The following is a 26,929-nucleotide window of genomic DNA, read 5'->3' as shown; positions in this document are numbered from 1 at the left end:
TCAAGAAACTCCAGGCATTCTGTGCAGGAAATTGAGAGCACTCTAGATTTTCCAGTAAGTAGAGAATTTTTGACAAGCCTTCCCTAAACAGTTTCCTATTCTGAAGTACAGTAACATCTCTAATAGTCAAGGGGAAAAAAATCATAACAAAGCTGCAGGAAGAAAGATGTAGTCAGGATAGACACAGTGCAGACACATTCATGTAATGATGCTTACCAGGGTAACAGTCCTTAGGCTCTGACATTACAGGCTAAGTGAAAGGAGACTCTGTCCAAAATCATCAAATAGTCAGATGGATTCCTGATAGTACATATGGTTGGCTAAAAACTTGTTTTAAAAGGTTTACATCATACCTTTCAATTCATGGAAGAAAGGAAGAAAAATATAGCTACAATCTCATGCTCTTGAGGGCATTAGAACTATCCAACAAATACTTTAGCCAGCTAACCAGATTTTGTCATGTAGCTTTGTAATCACTTAAAAAATTCTCTCTACTACCCATATTTTCATTCTTTATATATAGTTTCAATGTTGTGATTTGAGATTATAGAGCTGAAGGATAATTTTGCATTCCACTGTTGCCACCTGTCAGTGGGTATTTCCTAAGGGTAGTGCCACTATTCCCAGAGCTTCCCACATCCACATAAAGGGTTCACTTTTCATTCTAAACTATCTGGCTCTGAATGTGCAGCCATAGAGATTTTGATTTGCTGATAAGAGTGTTGCAATGCAGGAAAACCAAAGGAGAAGACAAGCAATGTTATCTAAACAAACTAAAATCATTATGCCTGATCAAAGCTACCATACAGCTAGTTTTGGTCAATCAGTATAGCAAAACAGCATATTTTCTACTGAAAGCTTTTAGTGAGGAGAACAGCTCCAAAATAATTAAATCACCTGAGCAAGAACCTAATAATTGTACACAAAGACCTCCAAATCACAGAGAGAAAGAGAGAGAGAATAAGGGAGAAAGAAAGAAGAAAAAAAGGATTGAAAGGAGAAAAGGAAAGAAAAGAGGAAGGAAAGTAGAAAGAAAAGGAAGGGAGGAAGAAGAAAGGAAAGAAAAGAGGAAGGAAAGTAGAAAGAAAAGGAAGGGAGGAAGAAGAAAGGAAAGAAAGGAGGAAGGAAAGGGAGAAAGGGAGAGACAAAGAGGGAAGGGAAGGGAAGGGAAGGGAAGGGAAGGGAAGGGAAGGGAAGGGAAGGGAAGGGAAGGGAAGGGAAGGGAAGGGAAGGGAAGGGAAGGGAAGGGAAGGGAAGGGAAGGGAAGGGAAAGGAAGGGAAGGGAAGGGAAGGGAAGGGAAGGGAAGGGAAGGGAAGGGAAGGGAAGGGAAGGGAAGGGAAGGGAAGGGAAGGGAAGGGAAGGGAAGGGAAGGGAAGGGAAGGGAAGGGAAGGGAAGGGAAGGGAAGGGAAGGGAAGGGAAGGGAAGGGAAGGGAAGGGAAGGGAAGGGAAGGGAAGGGAAGGGAAGGGAAGGGAAGGGAAGGGAAGGGAAGGGAAGGGAAGGGAAGGGAAGGGAAGGGAAGGGAAGGGAAGGGAGGGAAGGGAGGGGAAAGGCAGGAAGGAGGAAAAGAAAGAAAAAGGAAAAGAAAGAAAAAGGAAAAGAAAGAAAAAGGAAAAGAAAGAAAAAGGAAAAGAAAGAAAAAGGAAAAGAAAGAAAAAGGAAAAGAAAGAAGGAAAATCGCACTACAAAGAAAGAGGTGTATTCTTTATGTAATTTTTCTCAAGTATGGAAGTATTAAATATATAGCAAAATTTACACTGGTGTCCCGTGTGTTGTGACTAAACAGTATTGTTCGACTTCTTAGTTGGGGCGGGTGGGGGTGGGGAGGGGGCCTTACTGGCAAAATACTACTCTATTGTACACATTTTCATTTTTAATAGATGATTCACTTGCTTGATCCTAAATGGAACAAATGCCTTAGTAACGTAATCAAAAATATGCAGGCATGTGTTTCCAAAATTAATTTTGATATTTCCTGTCACTGAACTTGCCTCATCAGAGCATAATAGCAATTTTATAGTTGTAGCAATGCTGATTTCACCGCATAAGAATCTACAGGAACATTTGAAGTTGTGCATGTTCAAGTTTGTTTTTTTTTTATCCTGAATAGCTACATAGACAGTAAATTTCAAATGCCTATCATCTTCCCTTTAAGTCACACAGAAACTGGATTCAGAATTTCCAAAAGACAATAGTTGAAATTGCAATTTATGCATAGGCACAGCGTCTCTCTTACAAAAAAAATGCACGCCTAAGTAATCACTAGTAAGCCTTTGCTCACCATTTAAATTGCTTTCTTACTATTTAAAAGGTACATTTTGATCCTTATAAGTAATTAGTTGATCAGTAAAAAAAGATTTTGGGCTATCACAATAATTGTTCAAGGGTTAATCTACATAAGCACTGCAGGGGCTATATTGAACACTTATTTTATAAAAGACCTTTTCCTCCTGTTTCACACAACACTTTTCAGAAAATAAGCAGTTGCACAAAAATGTTAACATATGGCAGTATTTTTGGAACTGCTGTAGAAATTAAAGGCAATAAAATTGCCTTGGACAAGAAAGGACAAATAGGCCAAAACAAATAATTATTCTTGCAGCTTTCTTAAACCATTAACTCCATTTTATATGCAGTTTCCAATCTCTCATATTGAATCTGATCATATATATTTCATTCCATTCTTAAAAATTTCAGTAGACAACTTCAGTGCTAACCTACAACTGCCCTGTCAGACAATCTTTGATGTCACAGCATAATAGCTCCTGAAAGAACAGCGCTAATACTAATGTAACATGAAACCAGGGCCCTGCAGTGGGGCTGTCTGCTGTCAGGAACAAACAGTTTCACTGCTGTTCCCCAGAAGTGACAAGATTGAGAACTAACAGGGCAGCACCTCCTTAGTGCTACAGGAGACCTGTGCACCACAGTCATTGACAAATACAATTTCTTAAATATGACACCACTACTAAAAACTTTTAAAAATAAATAAATAAAACCACTAAATAAAAATGCCCTGCGTTGCAGTCATAGTTCATATGAGATGTGCTCTTCATCTGTTGTAAATACAATGGTTCTTATGTGAAGAAAAATTCTTTTCTAAAAATTCCTATTTTGCTTGATATGACTTTTGGAGTTCTGGTTGAAATTTTAAATTTGAAAGTATTGCTGGTTGGCCTTCAGCAGAAAACACAAGATACTTTTCTCTATAGCTAACACAGGTGCTTACAGGCCTGCCTATGAACTTATTATCAGATTTTGACTAATGAAAACCACTGCACCTGGCAAAAAGCATTGGAAATATTGGATTCCAAAATCTTAAATATCCCCTGTTCCGAATGTTTCTGAATGTCACTTGCTCAGTGCCCCTTTCAACAAAGCTAAAGGGTCCCATGGGAGAGATGAGATACTCACAGAATCAGGTCCCATACGTCTCTGCTTTGTGTTCCATATTTTCACCTTTTTCAAAACATTTTTAAGATTCATGTGTAACACTGCTTTAGGTCAAAATATATTATTATACATGAGTACCAAGCTCCCATGGAAATCAGTTCCATTGCTGGATTTATTTTTCTCTCTTGGAAAGCTGACTAGTCTATTTTATAAACTAGCAATAGCTGTATTTTTAAAGTTTATAAAACCTGGCCTCTGGCTAACTTGTAAACATAGGATATATTATCCTTTTGTTTGTAAAGCTTAATCCTACAACTGTCAAGCTGAATAAACCTTTGGAATAACAGTAAAAATACCCCCCCCCAAAAAAAAAAAAAAAGAAATAGTCATCACTAACAGAAAATTGAACTCAGATTGAGATAAAAATGTCGGTGGTACATTTTTTTATGTATTTGGCACTACTCACAGAACAGGGAACATTTTTATCATTCAAACTTCTTAAAAGCATTCTTGGACCATCTGATTTTGAAAATCATAAAGTGATATTTTTTTTAAAAGTATGTATGCTTCACCATCCTCCTTCAATGAATCTCTGGTAGCTGGCAAAAAATAAGTCATAGTAGTTTAATCATGTAGGACCTTACTGACACTGAATTGGAAATTAGATTCTTCTGGTAGATTTGGAGCACAAGTCCATACAGCAGCACTAAAAGCTATCTGCTCATATCTTTGCAACTCTCATCATTTGTTCCCAGAATATACTTAACATGATAACCATGGTGCAAACACTGAGTTAGATACATTCTTTATACCTTGTAGTCTAAGCAGATTACACAAGAGGAAAGAAGGGTAGTGCGCGTAAAGTAACATGTTAGTAATCATAGTCTGTGGCAGCATCAAAACAATAGATAATGCCAAATTCTCCTCCCTTGCCCTAAGTACTGGCGCCCACTGCTCCCTGAGCTCCATCAGAGGCGTATGTCTTTCCTCCTCTTATGAATGCAATCAGAACTGTTTAAGAAGCCACTGCTCTCACTACTAGAACTCACTGTCCCCCCACTTAGACACTGTATAGTTTGAGCTATGGTTTCAACTAACTCCCTTTGCCACACAGTGACATTACATTTGAAGCATTCAGAGTCATTTACTGCACCTCAGTTAAGAGACAGGAAAGAGGAGCAAAACGTATGATTTCTTCTGTCCCTCCAGCTAGACGTGCAACAACATGCCTGTCTACACTCTAATCTAGGCTATATAAATACTTTACCTCAGCTATTTTAAAGACAGAGCATAAAAAGAAAGACAAACAGTCAAGATTTAAGCTAGCACTTAACTGTACCCCTATTCCATCTCAGTGGAAGCAGTAAAAACTCTAACAGAGACAATGAAAGTCTCTTTCCTCAGTGGTTTGAAAAGACCAAACTTTGTTCTTGCTGAGGAGAAATGGCATCCATTACCTTTGCTTGAGACATCTAGGATTTTCCTCAAGCATTTTTTTTTCAATTCAGTTTGTTCACTTGATCCTTTGTGATGTTTCTCAGGAATTTAGAGGTTGATGGACAAATATTTATTTAAAATTAATATATAATTGACAATAATCATACAATAACAGAAAAAGATTCTCTGGCTTCTGTAACACTACTGAAATAGTGCCAAGATTATGCTTTGTAGCAGAACAGGTGAGAGAAGGAGGAAAACAATTAGAGCCATTACCTTATGTGGCCAAGACATTTTGAGTCAAGACCAAATATCTGACAGGACTGCTTAGAGATTTCAGTTCAGATAAGTCCACTGTTAATTATTATATGAAGAACATTCTTTCAGAAAGAAGGGGGGGAAAGTGGTAGAAAGCAGAGAGAACTTGGAAACAGAATAAGTCAATATAAACAAATATAATTTATTTTCAGAATTTTATATACTATCTGTAGACAAGCATTATTAATTTCTGCAGATAACATAGTTCAAACAAGGAAGAAATAAAATCTGGGTCAAATGTTGGTCTCCTGATCAAAAATCTTAGCAATTTCACATTAAACATAAGTTGATTATAAAGAACATATTTATTTAGCATTAGCAATTACGTAAAATGAGCCATTCCCTCTAGAGCTTATCCATAGCCCTCTAGACAAAACAAGCCCCAGAAGTTTTTAATCCTGACCATGTTGCGGGCTGACCATTAAACAAGGGAGCAGGTCAGTGGGGAAATTCATAAGCCAAAATAATATATAAACCACCACTAGTGAATAAGGATTCAGTCCTCCAAAGTGCTAAGCACATTGGCCCCAATCCAATAAAGTACTTAAATACATGCTGAATTTTAAGCACATACATAGTCTCATTCCCACTGAGATTATTCATGGGCTTTAAAGCTCACCATGTGCTTATATAGTCTTTTGAACCAGGACCAGAGCATTTGGTACCTTCCAGGACTTGAACCCAGAGTGTTATGAGCTGGACCTGAAAGAGTTCAGGCAAGTGATTTTTCTTCCTACCTTAGTCAATAAATCTGAATTTTATTCAAAAGGTGTGAAGCATTCAGGAATTATGAGTTCAGATTTTTGACACTCAAACAAAAAAAAAAAATTTCCCTAGGTCTAGACAAAGGAACAAAGCCCAACAATTCCTCTGCTGAGAAGACACGTGCTGCTGAGTTCAGTTGTAAGAATCATCATTGCCTGAATTATTGGAAATAAATGCCAACTACCCAATTCATTATTGCTATTTATTTTAATACAACCATTGTGACAAGAGACAAACTCTGCTTCACACATCGGATCGTACTCGTTACGGCTCCAACACCAGAGAACAAGCAGCTTGTGACTGTCAACGGCTTCTAGAAAATGAGATTCTCTTTACCCATCCATTGACTTCACCACAGCTCTAAAATTCACCAAGAGAAGAGTGAGGCACAAACGTGACACTGAGCATGCTTTTGGACAGGCAAAATAGCAGAAAAGCAAAATGCAAATAAATTTATTTTGCACATCAAACAAATCATGGCTAATATTAAACAGCCTTTTATCTGTGTGCAAAAGAGGTTGTTTGTTTTATGTTTTGCCCCTTTTTTTTTCCCTTTTCAGGGACCTATTCATTAAAAAAAAGGGCAAAAAAAGAAGAAAAAAGACCTGGTATACCAAATGTTTTTAAACACAAGCAAAGTCATTTCATGAGAATCTTAACTTTTAAAAAGCCTCATAAATACTGACACATTAATCAAGTGAATACTTGCACAGAGAAACTTAGAATAGAAAGAACCACATGCACCTTGATGTCAGAAACATGATTTGAAACAAAGTGTGAAAGGCTATTTTCTGCAGTGGCTGCTGTGCCTCATTTGGACAACTGTATTACACTGTGCCACAGAAATTAAATAGTGAACATGCATAACCAGTCATAAAGTGATCCTAAAATAATCAGACAGTTGGCTACCATGACCTAGAGGCTTTAACTAGGTGGAACACTGCTGTGGAGATCCATTTGCTGGTCTACAGCATTCACCAAGAAAAAGCCTTAACATGCACCATGGTGTATTTTTACATGCTCTAAATTCCAATGAAGCCACAGTAATGAATGACCTTCCTAACCTTGGATACACTTAGCAGAAACATCGAGGATATATGGATCCTTCCCTGGAAGTTTCAATGGCTCAATGCCTTTTATGATAAAGCTTCACATTTGTTTTATTTTTTGGACTGGCTCCCTACTTGTTACCTCTGTGACACAACTAACAGGCCAGCCCGCATCTCAGCTACTGAAACATGGTGCAGCAAGTCTAGTCTCCAGCCTAACACACACAAGCTGGAAGGCTGCAGGCCATGGTGTAGTTCTTCTGAAAGAACTGTCTATCACACAAAGTCCAAAAAGCCTTCTTGCTAAAAGTACAAGAACCGCACAACTTTCCAGAAAGCTGAGAACACAGGAAAACTACTTTTCCCTTTTACATAACACAATATTCATAGTTCTGAAGGTTGTACATCCCAGCTATCAACAGCTGTTCAATTACGCCCCCTCTAAGTTCAATTAATATCCATTTGACTCTGAGTGACAAAAATGCTGATTTTGATATCTCATCCTCAGTTCTTGGAAAGTGGAAGAGTGTAAGTGGAGAAGAAGAATAAAGTCATTAGGTATGTCTTGAAAGGCTGCATCCACTAAGCTGATTTGCCCACACACATCCTAGGATTTTTTCCTGTCTCTCTGCTCCTCATTGTATCCCGTTTCTTTCTTTTGCCCCTCTTGCTTCCCCTCTCATTCAAGTATTCTCTCTTGATTCCTATGCCCAGAAAATGACTACTTCAAGTTCTAAAGTACCTATTTCTTTTCTGCTTTGCTTTTAGCTAATTTCAGACCTTCATAGACAGCAAGATCAAAAGGACATAAAATACAATTTCATTTTCCATCAAAAATTCAGATCACAAATTTGTGTCCAAGTGTATTGAGATTGCTAATTTACACTGATCACCTAGAATCTCAATCCCTTCAACAATAGTTGCTATCCATCACATGCTAGAACAATCAGTAAAACACAAAAATATTTCAGATTCATGCTAAGCATTCATGGGCTGACCATATAAATAATATTTATGTACACTTTTTGAAAAAGACTAAAATGACCAAACTGATCCAGTTAAACTTTCCCCTACTTTTTATCAGACAGCAAAGACAGGTAACTTGTAAACCAAAGAATTTGTCGTTACTATTCAATTATACCATGCACTCACTCTTCCCTCTCATCTTTGTCCTTTCATATCCCTTCCCCTCCTCTTCCTCTTCGTTTTTTCATCCCTTCTTTTCTCCCACACAGTTTCAAGAAGGCCCAATTCAGCACAGTGTGGCATTAGCAGAGACCAGAGACAGCAGCCATTCCAGCTACAACAGTGAGTGGATTTAAACAAAAAATCAAGCGACACCTTTAAAGTTTGGGAGAGCTGTTTAAATTGAATATGTAATAACTCTACTGAGGATTTGGACTTCAGCTACACTCAATAGGGGTGCTTCATTACCTACTTGTGGGAATGTCACTTGTCTGTGATGAGGTCACAGCCTCCTGGCGGTAAATTCCGTATGTGCTGTTTAGCCCGGTCAGCTGAACACAAACTAGCAGATGCCACACTGATTTGCATCCAGTTGCTATTGATACTAAAGAGACAATATGTGAAAGACAGGAAGTACCATGTGGGAGCCACACTTCAACAGAGTGAGGGGAAATGAGCATTCACCTTCTTTATCTAATCATCTCATGCTGAATTACTGAAATAGAAAGTCTTCCACAACAGGAATACAGCAAAAAAGCAATTTGGGGCTGTATTTGTCTGTTACTGGTTTATCAGTTATCCTAGGCATTTCTGTGCTGCTTTGACTGAGCCAGGGCAGAGAGAGGGGATCCGTCAGAAGTAGAATCTGTACCTGCTTATGCTTTGAAGTTTGCACTTCTATTAGAAATCACCCATAAAAATGATTCAGCAAAACAGTTTCCTCCTGTTCCTTTTGGGTTTGGTTATGTTACACTCACATTGCAGAAAATTGAATTCAACCCATCCAAGGGAGGACTTCATAAATTAAAAACTCTAGCTAATTCTCAGTAATTACTCTTTAGGTACCTTTTAGCTCTCCTATCCACATTTTCTCTTTCCCTGAAAAGACCATATAACACCCACAGCATTCAAAGTCTTTCACTTTACACCATCAAGATGACTTTGTGCTTGCAATTTGATCCCGTTCCATCAGAGAGTTGTGCAATGCTGTTTTCAAATCAACTGTTTGTGGGCACACCCATTCATCCCACGAAAAACGTGGCAGCATAGCTGCACTAAAATACACATCAGTAGTAGCTCCATTATCACTGCTACTTAGAGTTTTTGTTACATTCTTAAACGTTACCAATTGAATCTCTCTTCTTTAGAGGTGATGGAGAAGCTAAAATGATGAGACTTTTCACTGACCGAAGGAAAAAAGGAATCACAAGGAAAGACTGTGTAGACCAGCCAGGAAAGAAAAGCCTTTTGGCTTTCACCAAAGGTTGAGGAAATGTCTATGAAGCAGGGAACAAGTGCCCACTGCACTGCTTGAATATGCAATAGACACGGCCTCCTGAAGTTTAGGTTAAATGTTTTTGGTAAGCACAGAGACACACCTGAACTGACTCCACCACATCTCTGTGAGTTCGTATATAGAGGCAGAAAGAATGAAAAGTCAGAGGGATTCCTTTGCCTACTGTGGGCTACCTGAAACTTGCCATTCCCCAGGAGCATCATGCATATGGTGCAGAAGCCTGAAGGTATGATAACACATAAACTAACACATCCCAAGACTGTGTCAGTCCTTCTTGAAGCGTAAAGGGAGCCTGTGATTTATTCACCTGCAGCATTAATACAGCCCTGAAGCAGAAAGGCTAATAACATCAACTCTCCAAGTCTAAAGTAGTCAGATGCCAGAATGGCAAATATTAGCACATTCTTCCACCTTAAGGCAGCAAATTGGTTGTCTCCTCAATACTTCAAACCCAGGCAGATCTTCTAGCACAAAAACATTTCTTTTTTTTTTCTCTGACAGATATGCTGACAGATTTGTAACTTGTGGTATTCTAAAAGTGATCACAATACATAAATACCACCATTTAGAAAAGAACAATAGATTTGCTGCACTACTGCTCAGTAGAAATGAGAATGTGCTTAGTCTTGATCCTTTCTCTAGAGCATTAATTGGCAATACCTTTCTTTCCCTCTATTTCACATTTTTCCGTCCCACTACACTTCTCTAAACTGATTCCTCACAGTCCTTGTAGCCATCTTCCCATCCCAACACAAGTCAACTACTTTCCAGCTCATGAAATCAATATGAAAATCTCTTCATATTGAACTTGTTTTGGAATAAATGAAGATTATATTGTTACTGCCAAAGAGAAATACCACAGGTACCATAATTTCTATGTGGAAGGATCAGGTAGCATAACAGGAGCTAGAGCCTATAGAAGGCAACCAGAAAGCATGAAAGGGTTTTCCTAGAATTCATCTTTGACCTTTTGGGCAAACAATGAGACTAGATAGCACAATGTGAGGATCTATACATGTAAACCAGAGATGAATACTAAATTTCAATTGTGGGAACTACCATAACAAAATTACTACTAAAAACATGTTGAAACACATCTACTTGGGTACAAAAAAAAAATTTCACTTGCACATCTACATATATTTGCACTAAAGATTGAATAACATACATCCTCACTCCAGTGGTCTACATGAATTGAATTCCTTTGAAGAGGAAAATTATGAAAGGACCTGCAAGAAGATAATATGCCCTCAGCTATTGAAAATGACAGAAAAAAAAAAAGAAAGAAAAAAGGGGAGACACACAGCCGCAGTCTCCACCATTACAGGCAGCCAGCAGTCAGAATCCCCCGATGCTGCATATACTGTACCAGAAGACCTGCTGGAATATCACATATGGAGAGATAGTTGAGCTAACACATGGTTTATATGAAATGAGTTCCTGTTAATTTCATCCTAAAGGCATAAGAAACACCACATGGGCAAACCTGATTCCACACTAACTGACAACAAATTATTCTCCAGAGACAAATCCAAGGTAAACAGGGCCTTAACATGCAACCCCACTCCTCACATAGTCAGAAAGGTCTTTCTATTGAACCCTAAAGGAACTGCATTGTGGTCTAAGGAATGTGTTTGTGGCTAGAGTAAAAAGGCACCCTTCCACTGAAACAAAGAGAGTTAGACTGTCTCATACCAGCCGAGAAACTGTCAAATATATCAAATTATATCAAAATATTCCTCTGTAATACTTCAACATTCAAATACCATATATATCAAATCCTTCAAAATGTTCAACAGTAAGCCAGTCAGACATACAGCATCCTTCTTATCCAGAATGCTCCCAAAATCTGAGTCGCTATTTAGTTACATCTATTACTTCAACAGGTGAATTTGGTCCTTCTGAGGTAGAATGCTGTGAGTGTCCTTAGCACACTACCATGCTGAGGAAAGGAAGTGAGGATTAACTGAGCCAGCTAAAAGTATAAGAAGAATGTAGACAGGCAACTACATCCTATCTCAGCTGGAATTAGGCCATGACACTGAGGTTAACCCCCCCGACTTGTGCAGAAATACCACAGGTTTTTACTAACCACAAATGGTCAGGAGCTCAGTGGAACAAACCCATCCACAGTAATAATACAGATGTGCAAAGCATGCAAAACAGTCTCTGGAAGGGTGGTATTCCAGCTCAAAGTACCCACAGACACATACATCAATCATCTAAAACTGGACAAAATGAAACAAGATTGCAAGATTGCCACAACACAACACTTTCAGAGCACAGACATCTGTTTGAATATGAAGACTTCCTAAAAGCTTCACCTCGGTAGCTCTGGAGCATTAATGGATAGAGCCTCTGTAGAACGAGTATCTGTGAGTAATGAGGAAACTTGCAGCACTGGCTGCCTCCCCCACACTGGGACACTGACCAATATAGCTTGTGAAATAAACAATTCAACAGCAGCCCTTCCAGCACAGCTCCTCACCAGGGTGATCCACTCAGAAATTAAAATCGCATTTATTCCAGAACAGAGTTTCCAGGTAGGGAGCACCCTGCAGTATTTTATGTCAATTTTCCCACAATGGTAGGTCCTTTGAGTAATATATTAATTCTCTTTATGTTGTGTAACAGTTACTTGAAATTAGTAAACATACATTGTTTCATTAAAAATATTATGTTCCAGCACATGCATTTAATTTGCCATAAAGTATGGTATGTAAGAAACCACACAATCTTCCACAAATCTAAAAAGATATTAGCATTTTTGTTTCTAATACAAGATGTTTTATGTAAGTAGTAAAATTTCAGTGGTATATGGAAGGGGTCTTAGAGAAATACACAACAAAATACGACTATAAACAAGCCATCATTCTGGTAAGAGGAAATACAAACAACCAGAATAAAAATAGTTGATGCACAAAAGCCATAATGAGAGGGTTGCTCAAAAAATAACTTCTACTTTGAATGGTTTGGATGAAATACAAATTATCCACAGAAAAGTGTGGACTGGCATAAATGTTTGCTCAAAATTATAAGTATATTTCTAGAAGTATGCAAGAGACAACCGCCTGCATGCTGCACAAGGTCCCAACAACGCTCTGCGTAAGTGCTAGTGCACAGAGTCCAAACCACTGCATTTTAATTACTATGCAGTCTCAGATATATTGCCTTTGATATGGAAATGTTCTTGTTCTCTCATCTTCACATACGGTCTCATGCACAGAAATCTTTATCTGATTCATAAAAAATAAACTAGAATCCAATCTCAACACCTGACCTCAGTGCTTAGAAGTTTTTTACTAAGCATGGTGTCACTATAAAAAGAATGGGTAATACTGGTGTAAAGTTAGATATTTGGAGCAATGATATGAAGGATTTGCAGTTAGGAATCAAATCAATACTGCACCTCTGAGGTTTTAGTTTCCTGTTGCCTTATGTCAGTCTAACAGTGACTGGAGAAACAATTGACTACACCTTTCTGTCTAGCTCAAGAAGAAAGAAAAAATAGTTAAATGACATCCTGCCTCACCATCGATAGAAAAGACACAACCCAGCCACTTGCTGTATGAACTATGTTCTTGCTAACATCAAACTTTCTACCTTTCTTTTTTTAATTTGGGTGTAACATTCTTGTGCATATTTTAAAGGTATGCACTACAAATTTCACACAGGAAAAAGCACATTTCCCAAGCTTTACTCCAGCAAACAGGTAAAATAAACATAAAAATACTCCAAATTCACATCCATTACTTTCCCATACCTTTCATTAATATGCTGCTTGTAAGAAGGCTAAAACATTTTGCTTCAACAAATTCTACCAGTCGCTCAGAAAAAACATTAAATATTCAGACCTATTTAGATAATTGTACTAGCTCTATAGAATTACATTCTCTTTTTCTAAAGAATATGATCTGTGTAACCTCTCTATAGACTATAATGACCCATCTGTAAATCATTTTGTTGCAGGTTATCTGTTTTTTATCACTGCTAGTACCTGCCTGTCCCTGATATGATACCCTTAAACACATTAACTTGAGGGAATGTTTTGCCTGACTTCAAAAAAACATCAATTGATTCATTCTCTACCATAAATGAATTAGTCTGATTAACCTAGTTTAACAATGTACTTACTTTTACATTACGCTTTCCAATTCACAAAGTTCAAGAAATATTTGATTGAACTCATTTCTAAAAAGTGATTTTCAAACTTGGGACACTGGGTTTTTTCTTTGTAATTTAAGAAGACAAAACAGTAAACATAAAACTGATATGAGTATTTTAAAACATACAAGAGAAGTAGAGAAATGTCTATGTACCAATTCTTGTTTCTTTAAGAGAAAATCCATTTTTCAAGTTCCTGTTTTACTAATTGAAAGAGAATTATTTAAAACTTCACTGAATACTTGAATATACGATGGGTATCTGTAGCAGTTTCTCGACTGCCAAAGAACTCTAGACATTCGGAAAGACAGTAAACTAAAAATTGGCAGGAAATCTCTTACAATGATGTCACAAATATTTGTTGTTGCCACAGAATAATGTTTTAAAAGAACACCTACTTCTGTGCTGAAAAGGCTTTGGGAACACGTAATTATCCAGTTTTATCACTGTAGAAATCGACTGCTTTCCAGCAAATACTTCTATCAGATCTCTCTCTTCTTGCAGAACTAATTCTAAATAAATAGACACATATTTCATACAGACATTGCACCAGTCCAGTACACAACCTTACTAATTATAGGATTTTATCATATTTGGTGGTTTTCATAATATGATGACATGGCCTGCAGAGACAGATGTACAGATACATACTGTGGGAGAATGGAGAATTGTGAGTCTAAAAAATTCTGAACGGCTCATAGAAAACAACAGAAAATTCAGTTTCTGTGGTTTGGTAACAAGGCCTCTAAAGTTCCCATTCTTGCTTTTCTACCTGAGGAAAACCAGAAAAGGATATAAACAAGAATTACACAAAAAGACACTGAAAGAGATTAATAGAAATCATCTTACTACAGCACAAGCCTGAAACACGCATCTCTGTGTTTTGCTGCTACTTGATGAATAATCTCTATGTGAACTACCAAATACCTCACACAGCAGTACTTTTTTTGCAGGTTCTGACACCATGCAGAAATGTTTCAAGGCTCTGGCTCTGCGATTTATTGTATTAAGTGAAATGTTTTAAAAATATGTCGTTGTATCACTGCAGTTGACATACTCATATATACACAAATATCCCTATTTACATAAGTTTTGAAAAGTTTAGTCATTACACACAGCCTTTGCCAAACCAGCCTGCTCATCTCTAGAATGACACTATGGAAAAGAGAAATATACAGAACCCCATCGTATGGGGAGGAAAGAAAAGTGCATCGTGGTTTCTCTTTCCAACTTTTTTCCTGGTAGTTAAGTAAGTAAATAAATAAATAAATAGACAGAGCCTTTTAAGTGTGATCTATATACTTCTAACAGGGAAATCAACCCAAGTGTAAAAAGATTAATGGATATGCTTCCTGAAGTGGTATCTCCCAAGGTGATCATAGTGTTTAGCAGATAAAAGATGACTAAAGAAACTTTCTAAGCCTACTGAGAAAAAACAATGTAATTGTTTTTGCTATTGCCATGCAAAGCTCTGACCTTACTACCACAAGATATTTCAAGTCCTCTAAGAACTGCAGAGATACATGGATACTGTCAACTATAAATATGATCAAAGATGCAAAAAACGTGCTCAAAGAGACAGGGGTTTTTTCCCTGTTGAGCAAAAGAAGTTCATCTGGAAGTGACCACAAACAGTTGTTGGCCACATATTAAAAACCACTAGAGAGAGAACAAACACTGCCAGTTCCCACTTGTGAACAAAATCAAACTGACAAGTGAAGGCAACTAACTTTGGACATGGGATATCATTTTCTACAAGTCAGGCACTAGTGGCCTTATAAATGAAACTGATGGACTCCACTTTGTTTCTCTTCTCACTTTCACCGGTGTGTAAATGCAAAAAGGAAAAAACCGAAGCAGTTACATAAGTTGAGAACCGGGAACGCGCAGGGAGAGACAGCCATCTGTCTCGCTCCCTTTATGCTGTGTTATACACATGGCACTGACTTGCACCCTGCGATCTAGCAGAGAAGGGAACCGAGCGAGGGCTGAGAAGGGCCAGCTCAGGCTCCCAGCAGCACCGAGACGGAGCACTGAGCTGAAAGGAGGAGGGAGAAAATAATACGTTTAGCAGAGGATGCGAGACTGCCGACCAAAGGGCCTCTTACGCGCTCATCGCTGAATGAATTAAAGTTCTCGGAGAGGAGGTCGGGGACACCGAAACGAGCGACACAAGTGTGACAGGAGGGAAGGAGCCAGGAGCCGTCAGCCGGTGGACAGGGGCAGACGTCAGCGGCCCCGGGGCGGGCGGGGGGTCCCGGCGGCGGCCGCTCCTGCCCCGCGGGGCCCCGGCTGTCCCCGCCCGCCGCGGGCACGGGGGCGCTCCGGCGGCGCGGCGGGGACTCAGCCCGGCCCCGGGGGGTGCCTGCGGGGCCGGGGCGCTGCAGCCCGGGGTGCTCGGCAACCCCGGCGGCGGCAGCAGGACGCGCACCCGGCCAGGGCAGGGCAGGGCTGGGCCGGGCCGCCCCCGCCGGGCCCCGGCCCCCGCAGCCCCCCCGCCCCGGCGGCGGCCCGGGAAGCGGCCTGGAGAGCGGCGCTGGGAGCGATGCCCAGGGCTCACCTTCCCCTCCCCCCGGAGAAGCGCGCTTCAAAATGGTTTTGCAGGCGAGGCTGGCCAGGCTGCGCTCGGTGCAGGGCTTCCAAGAGCAGTGCCTGAGTTGGTTTCCGTATATTCTTTGGCTTTTAATAGCTAGCAGAGGAAAAAAAGAAAGCATTATTGTTTTCTTTCTTTCCTTCTCTCATTGCCTATTCTAAATTTGACTCCAAAGTTTAAGCAGTTGAATTGGCTAATTCTGAATACAGTCTATTGAGAGACCAGACACAGCAGTATATCCCTGTATAGCAATAGATACAATGTGCTGAATTGGCAGTCTAATTATAAATGTGGCATTTGGACCTCCTTTCAGACCCAGTGCCACCTTACCTTATGAGGGAACTTCAACTACAGCAACTGTTCAAAACAAAATGCCATTACAGGATCAGCTTCACCCAACAGTGGAACCAGCCAGGGGATTGTTTTACAAACAGCCTTTCTCACTTAATACAAGAATGTATTATAAGAAAAAGTTATGGATAGTGCAGAGTCTGAAGAAAACGCATAAGTAGTTTCTGCCAGGTGTTGAGCTACTTCAAACTGCAGCATACTCCAAATGACCTCATTATTTTCTTTTAAATGTACTCACAATAAATAATTATTTCTTAGTTTTACTAGAATGAGCTGCTAGGTACGCTTGCTGTTTATATTCCGAGAGTAGTGTGTATGTAACATCGTGAGCACAGAAACACGCGAAATATCCTGGCTCGGAACAAAAACCTGCAACAGGATCTTGCCAAAGAATCATGGGGTGCTGAAAAAAAGTTTTTAAAGGGTCTTTTCCAGGGAAATATTTGTATATAATGGCAGGCTACATGCACATATCTCACATTCATTCTTATTATTTACTTTATGGTATTATAATGGCTTAATTAAATGAGTGGGCACAAGCACGTCAATAAAACAAGTCAAGTCAAGTCGAAGTCTCAAAACAGGTTTCAAAATTGCTCCATTACACGAATACAGAAAGGGAAATTCGTTAATTTTTGGACTTCAAACTCTGTTTGAGGACTGGCTAGAACTGTTCTGTCCTCACGATCCGTACTGAAGATGGAAATAGCAAAAATCTTAAAATGAGGGTAAAAGAAACCAGTAGGAACAAAGTGCCGCTCGTATGCCGAAGGCTATTTAATTTGCTTAATAAACATATACCTTATCTACAAACAGCAGGCGAAGATATATTACTTTATCACAGAAAGTTTCACCCCCTATGTTTTTGGGAAACACCCCTAGGACAGCACTAATCTGCCGTCCCCAGGTTCCCACCGGGCTGCCTTTCTCTACGCCCCCCCCCCCCCCCCCCCTCAACCGTCACTCAGACACAACACTAATTGTCCTTTCACGGTGCCACTTTCACTCCTTCCCGTCCTTTCAAAACAACAAAACCGCAGCAAACCCCACGGTGAGATGGCCCGCAGGAAGCAGAGACAGCGCTCGGCTGGACAGGAGGGCTGGCTCTGACTGACCTCCGGGCCCTGCCCGGCCTCGCAGCCCCGCGGGCTCGCTGCTCAGGGGCTCCCCGGCTCGGGGACACGCTCTGTCAGCTCAGCTGGTAATGCACGCGTGGAAGTACCTGCTCACATCCCGCCTATCACGTATCTACACCCAGCCACGACCCCGCCGCCGGTACACGCGTGCATGCATAACACGAGCGGGCAGCGGCGGTGCCCGCTCCTCCCCGGAGCAGGGCAAGCAGCAGAGGCACACTCATTAGCTCCCACTGATGATTCCTTTCAGTATCATGAATGGAACAATTGTCAAAAACTGCGGGAAAAAAAAAGAAAGCCCCGAGACTATTATATACAGACACAGCTTGTGTGCACGCATGTGACAGTTGCAGGCAACCCAGATTTGGTCATAAACTCTTCAACAATATCCGAGATAAAACATCAAATTGCTTATTCGGTTAAAGAGGTTTCTTATCCCCAATCAAAAAAATAAACACCTTCGAAGGTAGTGAAACCCAGGAAAAGAACCAGCTCTCCACCAGGCACACCTTGCCTCACTCGTATACTGCAGCACCTCCTGCAAACAGCTGCGATGGCTTGTTGCAACTGCCACTATTTTATTTTAAAAGAAGAATAACAGTAATAATAGTAAGTTAAATACTTCCTGAAAACTTACTTTGCATTTACTTTAGGCACTATTCTTTTTTTCAGCTCGCAAAGGAAGCCGTTTTGTCCAGGTTAGGTATTGTCTACTTATGGATCAGCCCCTGGCTAAGGGTTTATTTTAATTTATGGCTTATGCATTCTTTTAAGGTCGATTTGCATGACCTCCGGCAAAGAGCTAAGGCAGCAAGAAATCCCAAGTCGACTGTTGCCACAAAGCGGCAAGCATCTCCCCTTCCCCGGGTGTAAACAGAGCTCTCTGATGATGGACTGCTCTATTCCTCCCTTCTTGTGTATCACAAATTAGGGTGCGATATCAATTTTAAAGTTTTCAGTATAACTTTATCCAAAGGCTCTGCTGGGAGAGATAAGGCGGCGGCGCAGCGCGGCGGCTCCTTCGGACAGCGCCGCGCCGTGGCCGATCCCGGCATTGCTGGCGCCGCTCCCGCAGCTTTGTGTTCCTCCCCGCACTCGTTCCTGGCCAACTTCAAGGCACTCACCCACCTCAAACTTAGCGGAGAACCTACAAGCACCACTAAACTCCCTTCGCCTTTCTCCGTCCCGCGTCTTTTGGGGTTACCCGCCAGGAGAAACCCACGCGAGCACTTCGGAGCAATGACAGCAGCGCTCCCCTCCCGAAGATTTATTTCGGATTTTATTTTTCCTCTCTTTCTCCCTCTCGTGTTAGTTCCTTACGTACAATATCTTCCCGCACCATGTGTTCGCCTGCCGTGGGTGATCTTAAAATACAACGTTGATCTGTCACTACATTTTAAAATAAACTCTACTCGGGAAGGATGAGAAAGTGTTGTGATTTCAAGGAACTGGGGTCCCTCAACGTCTCGGAAACCTCGGGATTCAAACAGCCCCGGAAACTCACACAGGGACGAGACTATAACTACTTTTCCCTAAAGGGAAAAAAAATAGGAAAACAACACCACAACACCCTCGTGATATAAAAGTAATAATCGTGCAGGGGGAGGCGGGGGGGGAAGGGGTGAATTCAGTAATGTTAAAAGCTAAACAACAGATCTATCTCCGGACGCTGCTGCTTCACTCAATTGCAACTAATAACCCATTAAAGACAGCGCGTGGGGAACCGGATTCTCTCCTGCAAAGCGACATAAATCCAGCGAAAACCCATTAAACCACCGCCACCGCCACCAAGCCACGCAGCACTACACACCACAGCAAACAACAGGTATACAACACAATAGGGCTGGTTTTCCTGGTTACCTCCTCGGGATCCAGTGTGGCACAAAGCACTGGGAGAGCCTCCTTTTTTTTTTTTTTGCAACGCGCTTCGGTAATTTTCATTAAAAAAAAAAGGGGGAAGGAGGTGAAGGGGGGGAGGGGGGAAGAAGAATAAATGGGTAGTAATTCGGTAAAATAAAATAAAATAAAATAAAATAAAATAAAATAAAATAAAATAAAATAACTAGAGTCTGCTGGTGTTTCTCCGGGCCATGGATGTGCAGGATCCCGATCGTTAGAAGTTTGCGGATGGGTTGCCTGGAGATTTGGTTACAATCGGGTTCATTTTTTTTTCCCCTCCTGAAACAAGTGAAGGCGATGGTTACTGCTGTCAATCTTGGCAATCAATGTGAGCGGCCATGTCGTAAGTATTCAAAGCATTTCCCGTCGTGCAACATCAGAAAGTGAGTGGCCAGGGCATTGATCTGAGGAAGGCAAAAGGAGGCAGGGCTCCCCCGCCCAGACAGCACAGGCAAGATGAGACAACACAGGGAGAGAGAGGAGGGAGAGGGGAAGGGAGAGAGAGAGAGGCTGGGAGCGAGCGGGGAGAGCAACAACTGCGGAGAAAGTGAGCACAAAACAGAAAGTGAAATCGGCGCGGGCTGCCAGCCGCATCCCCGCGCAGCTATCACCACTCACAGGGCCATTAGACACATGAAACCCTACACCGCTCTCCTCTCGCTAATGACCACTGATTGCCCGGAGTGGTGAGGAAAGGTACTAGAAAGTTGCCGGGGAGGGGGTGCGAGGGCGGGGCGGGGGCCGGAAAAGGAGGAGGGGGAGCGGGGACGTCCCAGGGGAGCCGGTTCGCGGGGCCGGGGCGGCGCGGAGGGGCCGGCGTGTGACACGGTGCCGGCCCGCCCTCCTCTCTCCCGCCCCCGCACTGCACCGGGTGCGTGGGGAGGCACGCGATGAGAGTCCTGCCGGGCTCCGGCTCACGGGTTACTATAAAAAATAATAAATTTAACAAAAAAAAGGCTGGAGAAAGACGATGTGGAGGAGGAAGGAAGGGCTGGCGGAGTGGGGAGGGAGCGGGGACGAGAGGGAAGCACTTAGCAAGCGCTTACTGACAGCTGATAAATGAGACTCTGAAGAGCCCGATCCCACAGCCCGGCCGCGGGGAAAAATAGGTGAAATGGAAAGTATAATTTGCTCTAGAGATAGAAGTCCAGATACAGGGACCCGGGGGAGAAGAAGGGGAGAGGAGGCAGGAGAAGGCACTCAGAGTCCACAAACTATTTAGTGATGCGTCCAGGAGAAAGGTTAAACCTGAGCGCAGTGAAAAGGGAAAGACAGGTATGGCCGGAGAGCTAAAACTGATTTAGGACGGACTCGAAATGAAGTTGGGATTCTCGTGGCGACGACGAGAGATTTTAGCAGCAGCAATATATAAATATCCCTCTCTCTGCCTACCAAAAGGCAACAGATAGGGACTGGAATATCAGCTTGAATACCAATTTAGGAATTCACGCGCCTTTGGAAGTGCTAATTGGGGAGGGGGTAGATCTGGGAAAAAGAAGGGAAAACTGTAAAGAGCTGAGGAGAAAATCAACCAGTGGCAGAGTACTGCAAACCCAAGAAAGTCTCTCTGCTGTAGTTTTGCATTCCAAAGGTAAACATAAAAGAGTCTTTCAAACTGTCAGGGGCCCGCAGATCAGGTGGGCAAACAGCGCTGCAGAGCTAACGTCTCCCTCTTTTGATATTATTCACACCTAGGCTAAACTGTTGTTAAGATGGGAGTGCGGAAAGCAACCTCAAGCCCACAAAATGAGAGAGAGAAGTTGTTGATTCATCTCTGTATTTTTGGCACTTTCTCCCCGTTTTCCAGAAGGCGCCTGGAACAGTTAGTAACAGACAAACTTTTTAATTTTAAAATAGCTTCATAACTTATAGAGGCCAAAAAGACGAGGAGAAAGCCTGATTTTGCTTTCCTCCTCTCTCACGTAGAAATTGGTGGAGTAGGTTAGACCCAGAAGCACACTCAGCCCCACTGCAAATGAACCTTGCTTCATTAGGACATGATGAAAATTGAGTATTAACGGGATGGCACAGGACAGATCTGGCCTGGCCCTATTTCATTTTGTTAACAAGCTGTAAAACTCGACACACTACTGGAGTCATGCATGTTGCATCCTCTACCTTTGCTCTCCGAGGTGCTATCGTCCCTCTCGAGTCGAGTCCAGGAAAAATGAGTTTTAAGTCAGAACCTCTTGGAATAAGGGACCTATTTTGTACAGTATTTTTGGGAATTACACTACAATAAAAGGAGTAACCTTAAGTGCTATTCGGCAAGTAGAAAACACCTTGAAATAGAACTTTATAATTATCTAGTAAAGCTTTATGATCTAATTAGCTGGATGAGAGCATAGTAGCTCATTTCCACTCATTCTTTCAATTTCAATAAAAGAAACCTTTAAAAATGAAATTCAGAGACGGGAGAAATTGTATGATTGTAAATACTGAGTCTGTACTCATCTGCATTTAGCTGATTCAAAGTATTCACCTTACTCCAGTTATCCGGTGTATGGATTTAACAGCAGTAAATAGCTGCCTTTCCAAATACTGCTATGTCCTTTTTAATCTCTAATTATAGGAATTTCCGTAATTGATCACTAACGCTTTCCTTGTAACACCTTTAAACCTGCTGCAAGTAAAGGAAACACCTTGACTTTTTGCATAACTAGTAGCTTTGGTGCGAAAAAAAAAATTAGTTCTGTTAAAAAAGTGATGTAAATCAGAATATAGGGACGAACTATCCTGCCTTAGTTGGCAACTCCAGCGATTTGTTGCTGGAAGTTTTTTTTCTTTCAAGAAACAAACAGAAAGAAAAAAAAATCAACCACGCCTCAAATGTAGCGTTCTCCTTATTAAATTACCAAGCGGTAATGGGACAAGAGATAATTAAGGCAGCGGATAAATCTAACTGTCCACCTAGCTCCACATCGGGGGAGCATCCCACTACAATCCCGAAAATCCACTGCAGGGAATGACACTGGGCTGGGGCAGGACACCGCAGGGATGCAGCCACGCTCCCAGGCGGAGTGCAAGGAACGCTCTCCAGCTTGTTGCTTCCCCTGTGTGATCAATTAAGTTACAGATGTAACTCAGAGTGCCGGAGAGCGACAACTTCTCGGCAGCAGGAAAAGAGGATTCCTTGGGCATTGTATGCAAATGTCCGTGTGTGTGTGTGCGCTGCACGGGGATAACTGGTTCCCTCTTTGCATAAGTGAACACCCGCCGTGTACATCCGTACACACGTGCCGAGAAACAAGAAAACACTTTTAGTGTTACCCCACGTTTAGAAACCGCGTTTGAAATTACTTCCCTTGCTTTGGCTTCATTAAGGCTAAAGCCAGGCAGCGCAGGCAGATGTTGAGGGATGCTGACCTGCTGGTGGTCCCTGCAGAGGGAAGGGACCGGAGGCGCTCAGATCACGTCGGGGCACTTACCTGTTCACAGCTGTCATTGCATTTTGAACCGTCTATCTCATTAAATACGTTAAAGCAAAGCAATATTCAACAAGCGAAGCAACCTGTCTGTGTGCTAAGTTGTACATAGCGCATCTTTAACATTAGAAGCAAACCTGCAGCTCCTGTAGAGTTGGCGGAAGGGTCTCAGAAGTTTTTGATTCAAAGGGCAAGTAATTCCACTTTAACTTCTAAACTCCCCTCTCCCTCCAATTAATCCCGGACAATTAAGAGGCATGTTTATAAATTCCCTGTGCGGACACTCTCCGACAATGAAGGCTTTTTATAGGCTCGCTAAAGATGTTCAGATAAACTTTTGTAAAATAATCAAGAGCATCTGAGAGAAAGCTAAAGGAAATGAAGCTAAAGCCTAATCATCCGATTGGGAGAAAGTTTTGTTAGAGTAGATAGAAGCATATTACTTCAAGCACGTTACTTCAGAAGCAAACGCATCAGCTGATACGAGTTCTGCTAGAACCTCTGGCGATCTCCTCAAAATTTAAGGAACGTTTGTATTTTGTAACACTTTAAGCTAAAGACTGAAAACAGAAACTCTGAATTCCTTACAGCGTCATCTGCCAACAAAATGTATTGTCTTGGCAGAAGAGGATCAAGGAGATTTTAATTTCATTTTAAACTATGCATCGTCTTGATAGTGAAGGAAACAGCCACAGCAACAATCCCCCCCACTCCACTCCCTTAAAAAAAAAAAAACTACCACGGGGTGGGGGAGAAGAGAGTACTGGAAAAACCACATAAACTTTTACAAAGAAAATAAAAGCAAGTTCGACATGAAAACCCCTTCCTGTCTCGGAAAGTTCATTTTAAAGGTCCCCTCTGTAAATCTAAAGTGCAAACACCAGGCTAAGGTAGTGAGTGGCAGGAATTTGCATGCTGATAAGAGAAGGCTGTTGTACTTACAGTGACAGAGGGCAGGCTGCGGAAGAAAAGCTGTTTGTGTTAGCCTGAGAGTCACCCACGGCTGCAATGAGAGGAGAAGAGAGGAGTGGGAGTGCCAAGCTGGATACACCTTCACCGCATCTCATCACATCTGCCAGCCTCTCTCTCCCTCTCTCTTTCATTTCCACATTCCCTTTGTTCCTGAAAAAAAAAATCTACACGTCACATCAGTCCCCAGATGCAGTCTACACCAAAGAAAAAAAATGAATAATTCAATCAAACTGTGCATAGTCTCTAAGGCAATAAATCTATTGCACTTAAAGAAACGAAGAGTAATTACCGCTATAGAATTAGAATAAGGCCAGAGCGCGCAGGGATCCCAGGGTCTGTAAACTCCATGGTCAAATAAAGTTTCATTTATTTAATCCTTTGACAACCCCAATGTAAACTAAAGGGGAGGATCAGAAGTTATTCCGGCTGGGTTTGAGAATGCTTGAAGTGAATGTTATAAAAGGAGAGCGCCCGTGATCTGTGACAAACACAATACAAGGGAGTAGAAGTGTTTCACTGCATCACCTCCAGGGTCCGTTCCCCCCTCCCTAATGAAGAGCAGACCACACTCCCACTTCCACTGGCTCCTGCTGCTCGCTGCAAGTGCAGCGGGGATTGCTGGCAGCCAGCAGCCGCCTTACCTGCTCCCGAGCGCCAGTACAGCCTGAGAAAAACTCAGGGGAACCGGCAAATTTGTTCCACGCTCTGGCGGAGAGAAGCCATGAGGGATTTGCACCGGCACGCACTGAATCGGAACGCCGTCCCTGACTCGTGGAGTGTGCGGGGCTGAGACTGGGGACTGCCCGCCAGGGGAGGGGGGAGCCCGCCGGGAGCGGAGCCCGGAGGGGCGGGCGGCGGCGGCGCTGCTGGAGCGCGGTGACAGACCGGCCGGGGCGGGATGGAGGGATCCACGCTTCTCCCGCTCCTGCCACTAAGGCTGCTCCCTCGGCTCAGAGGTAAGATGACTCTACATTGTGTTTGTCCTCCTCGGGTAACCCAGGTCCCAGGGGCACGCTGCTGTGCTAACGAAGGCGGTGGCTCGGGGCTGTGGCTCAGATTCTCGTACCCAAACCAAGCTGCAGCCTAACGCTGCTTAACCCTCTACATTACATGCTTTGCAAACTTCTCCTGGGGCGCTGAGGGAGGAGAGAGACGTGGAGAGGGAGGGGAAAAAACAACCCCAGGTGAGACCGTGTTCTTCAGATGCTGCAGCCCCTCGCTTCGACCCATCCGGTCTCTGTGACGGCCGGGAAGGCTGGAACACCTTCCGCCGGAGCAGAGCACTGCGCACCTCCTGTCCTGGCCGCGCCGTAGCAGGCGCTTTGATTTATCCAAAACATCAACGGGACTGTTATTCTAGTAAAGGTAAACCGGAGCGCGCTCCCTGCTCCCCGCGCCTGTGCGCGGGGTTAACGCGCCACCATGAGGCGGGCGTGGGCCCCGCACCGAGCGGCCCCCGCGCTCCCGGAGCGCATCCCGCAACCAAACACGCGGCGGGAGTGGGAGCAGAAGCAGACACCGCCGCGGGGAGCCAGCAGCCCCCGGGACTCCGGGGCCAGCGCACGCCGCTCCCTTCCGCCCGCTCTCACGGGCCGGAGAGAGACGGGGAGAATTTAAGGAGAATTTAAAGAGATGGGAAGACACAAGGCGAAAGCCCATCCACCAGTGTTTCCCTTAGCCACCTGCCCCGACACTCTCTCCCTCCTTCCCCTGGCTCACCGGCGCTGGGCGCTCCCCGCGGGATTGGGGGGTGAGCAGGGCAGCGCGCACCCCGGCCAGCTCCTGCCGCCGCCGGCTCCGCTCCCTGTGAAACGCCGCCGCCCCCCTGCTGGAAGACAGTGCCCCCTCGAAGCGTGTGCCAAGGAGCACTGCTTGCTCATTTGCCGATTCTATGCCTCCTTCCCCGGCCAAAACCAGGCCAGTTGCACTGGCCGGTCTTTCCTAGAGGATTTTGCTTCTCAAGTTTTTTAAGGTGATTTCTAGTTTGAGCCTAGGGTTTGAGTTGTGTTTTTAATAGAAGGGGAATGGAGGGGACGGGGGACGGAAAGTGAAAGAAAAAGGGCTAGACTGTTACAACAGTACCTGGGGTGACACTGCTAAAAGTTGTGATTGAGGTTCGGCACGATAACTTTCTTAGGCACGCTTCAGGCACATGAAAGCTATAGAAACGGATCTGCTTTAGGAAGCAGATTCTGATACATAAGGGCACAAGACATCACAGCACAGTGCAGTTCTTAACTCTACTCGCACAAACAGCCTTAACCCGGAAGGGAGCGGGGTCCTCTTGTGGATCTTTTAGCAGCTGGTGCGATGGATGCTCTCCCGCAGCCACCAGAAAGCATCCATCCTGTCAGGGCACCCTGGCACCCAGAAAAGCATTAACTGCACTGGCAAGGTTGGAGTCACCTAACTCTTAGCTACAAAGTTGCACTGGCCAAGTAAGCTCCACAAATGAATTATGAGAACTCTAATAAAAAATTAGCAATTACATTGAGCTGAGATTAGAAATCACAGTAAGATCAGATACCTGATGCTTTGAAGGTATAGAGTAAAAGTGGAAAAACAGTAGCATGACCGTGGAAGGTGCAAACACTTCCACTGAAATACATTTGCTCCGCCTATTCTGGGTATTCCACCTAACTGCTGGATTTGCCTATTTGCCATCTTATTATTCTACTCCCATCTCTGTACAACAGGATGAACGTTAACATATAAAACCCATGAACATATTTAAAAATGAGTCAAGATTAACAGTGATTTTAAATGTACTTTTTTAAAAGCAACCCAAAGCCTGAAAGAGATGTTTAAAGCAATCATCACAGTCATACTATGGCATCTCTTCCTTGACCATACACCTGTGTGACCTCAGGTATTATACCAATATTCCCAGCTTCAGATAAGGAAGGACAGGAAAATTCACTGGCATAACTATACCCACATGCAGA

This window comes from Pithys albifrons, chromosome 6 (genome assembly GCF_047495875.1).
Source record: "Pithys albifrons albifrons isolate INPA30051 chromosome 6, PitAlb_v1, whole genome shotgun sequence".
NCBI classification, from domain to species: domain Eukaryota; kingdom Metazoa; phylum Chordata; class Aves; order Passeriformes; family Thamnophilidae; genus Pithys; species Pithys albifrons.
This window is presented reverse-complemented; position numbering follows the sequence as displayed.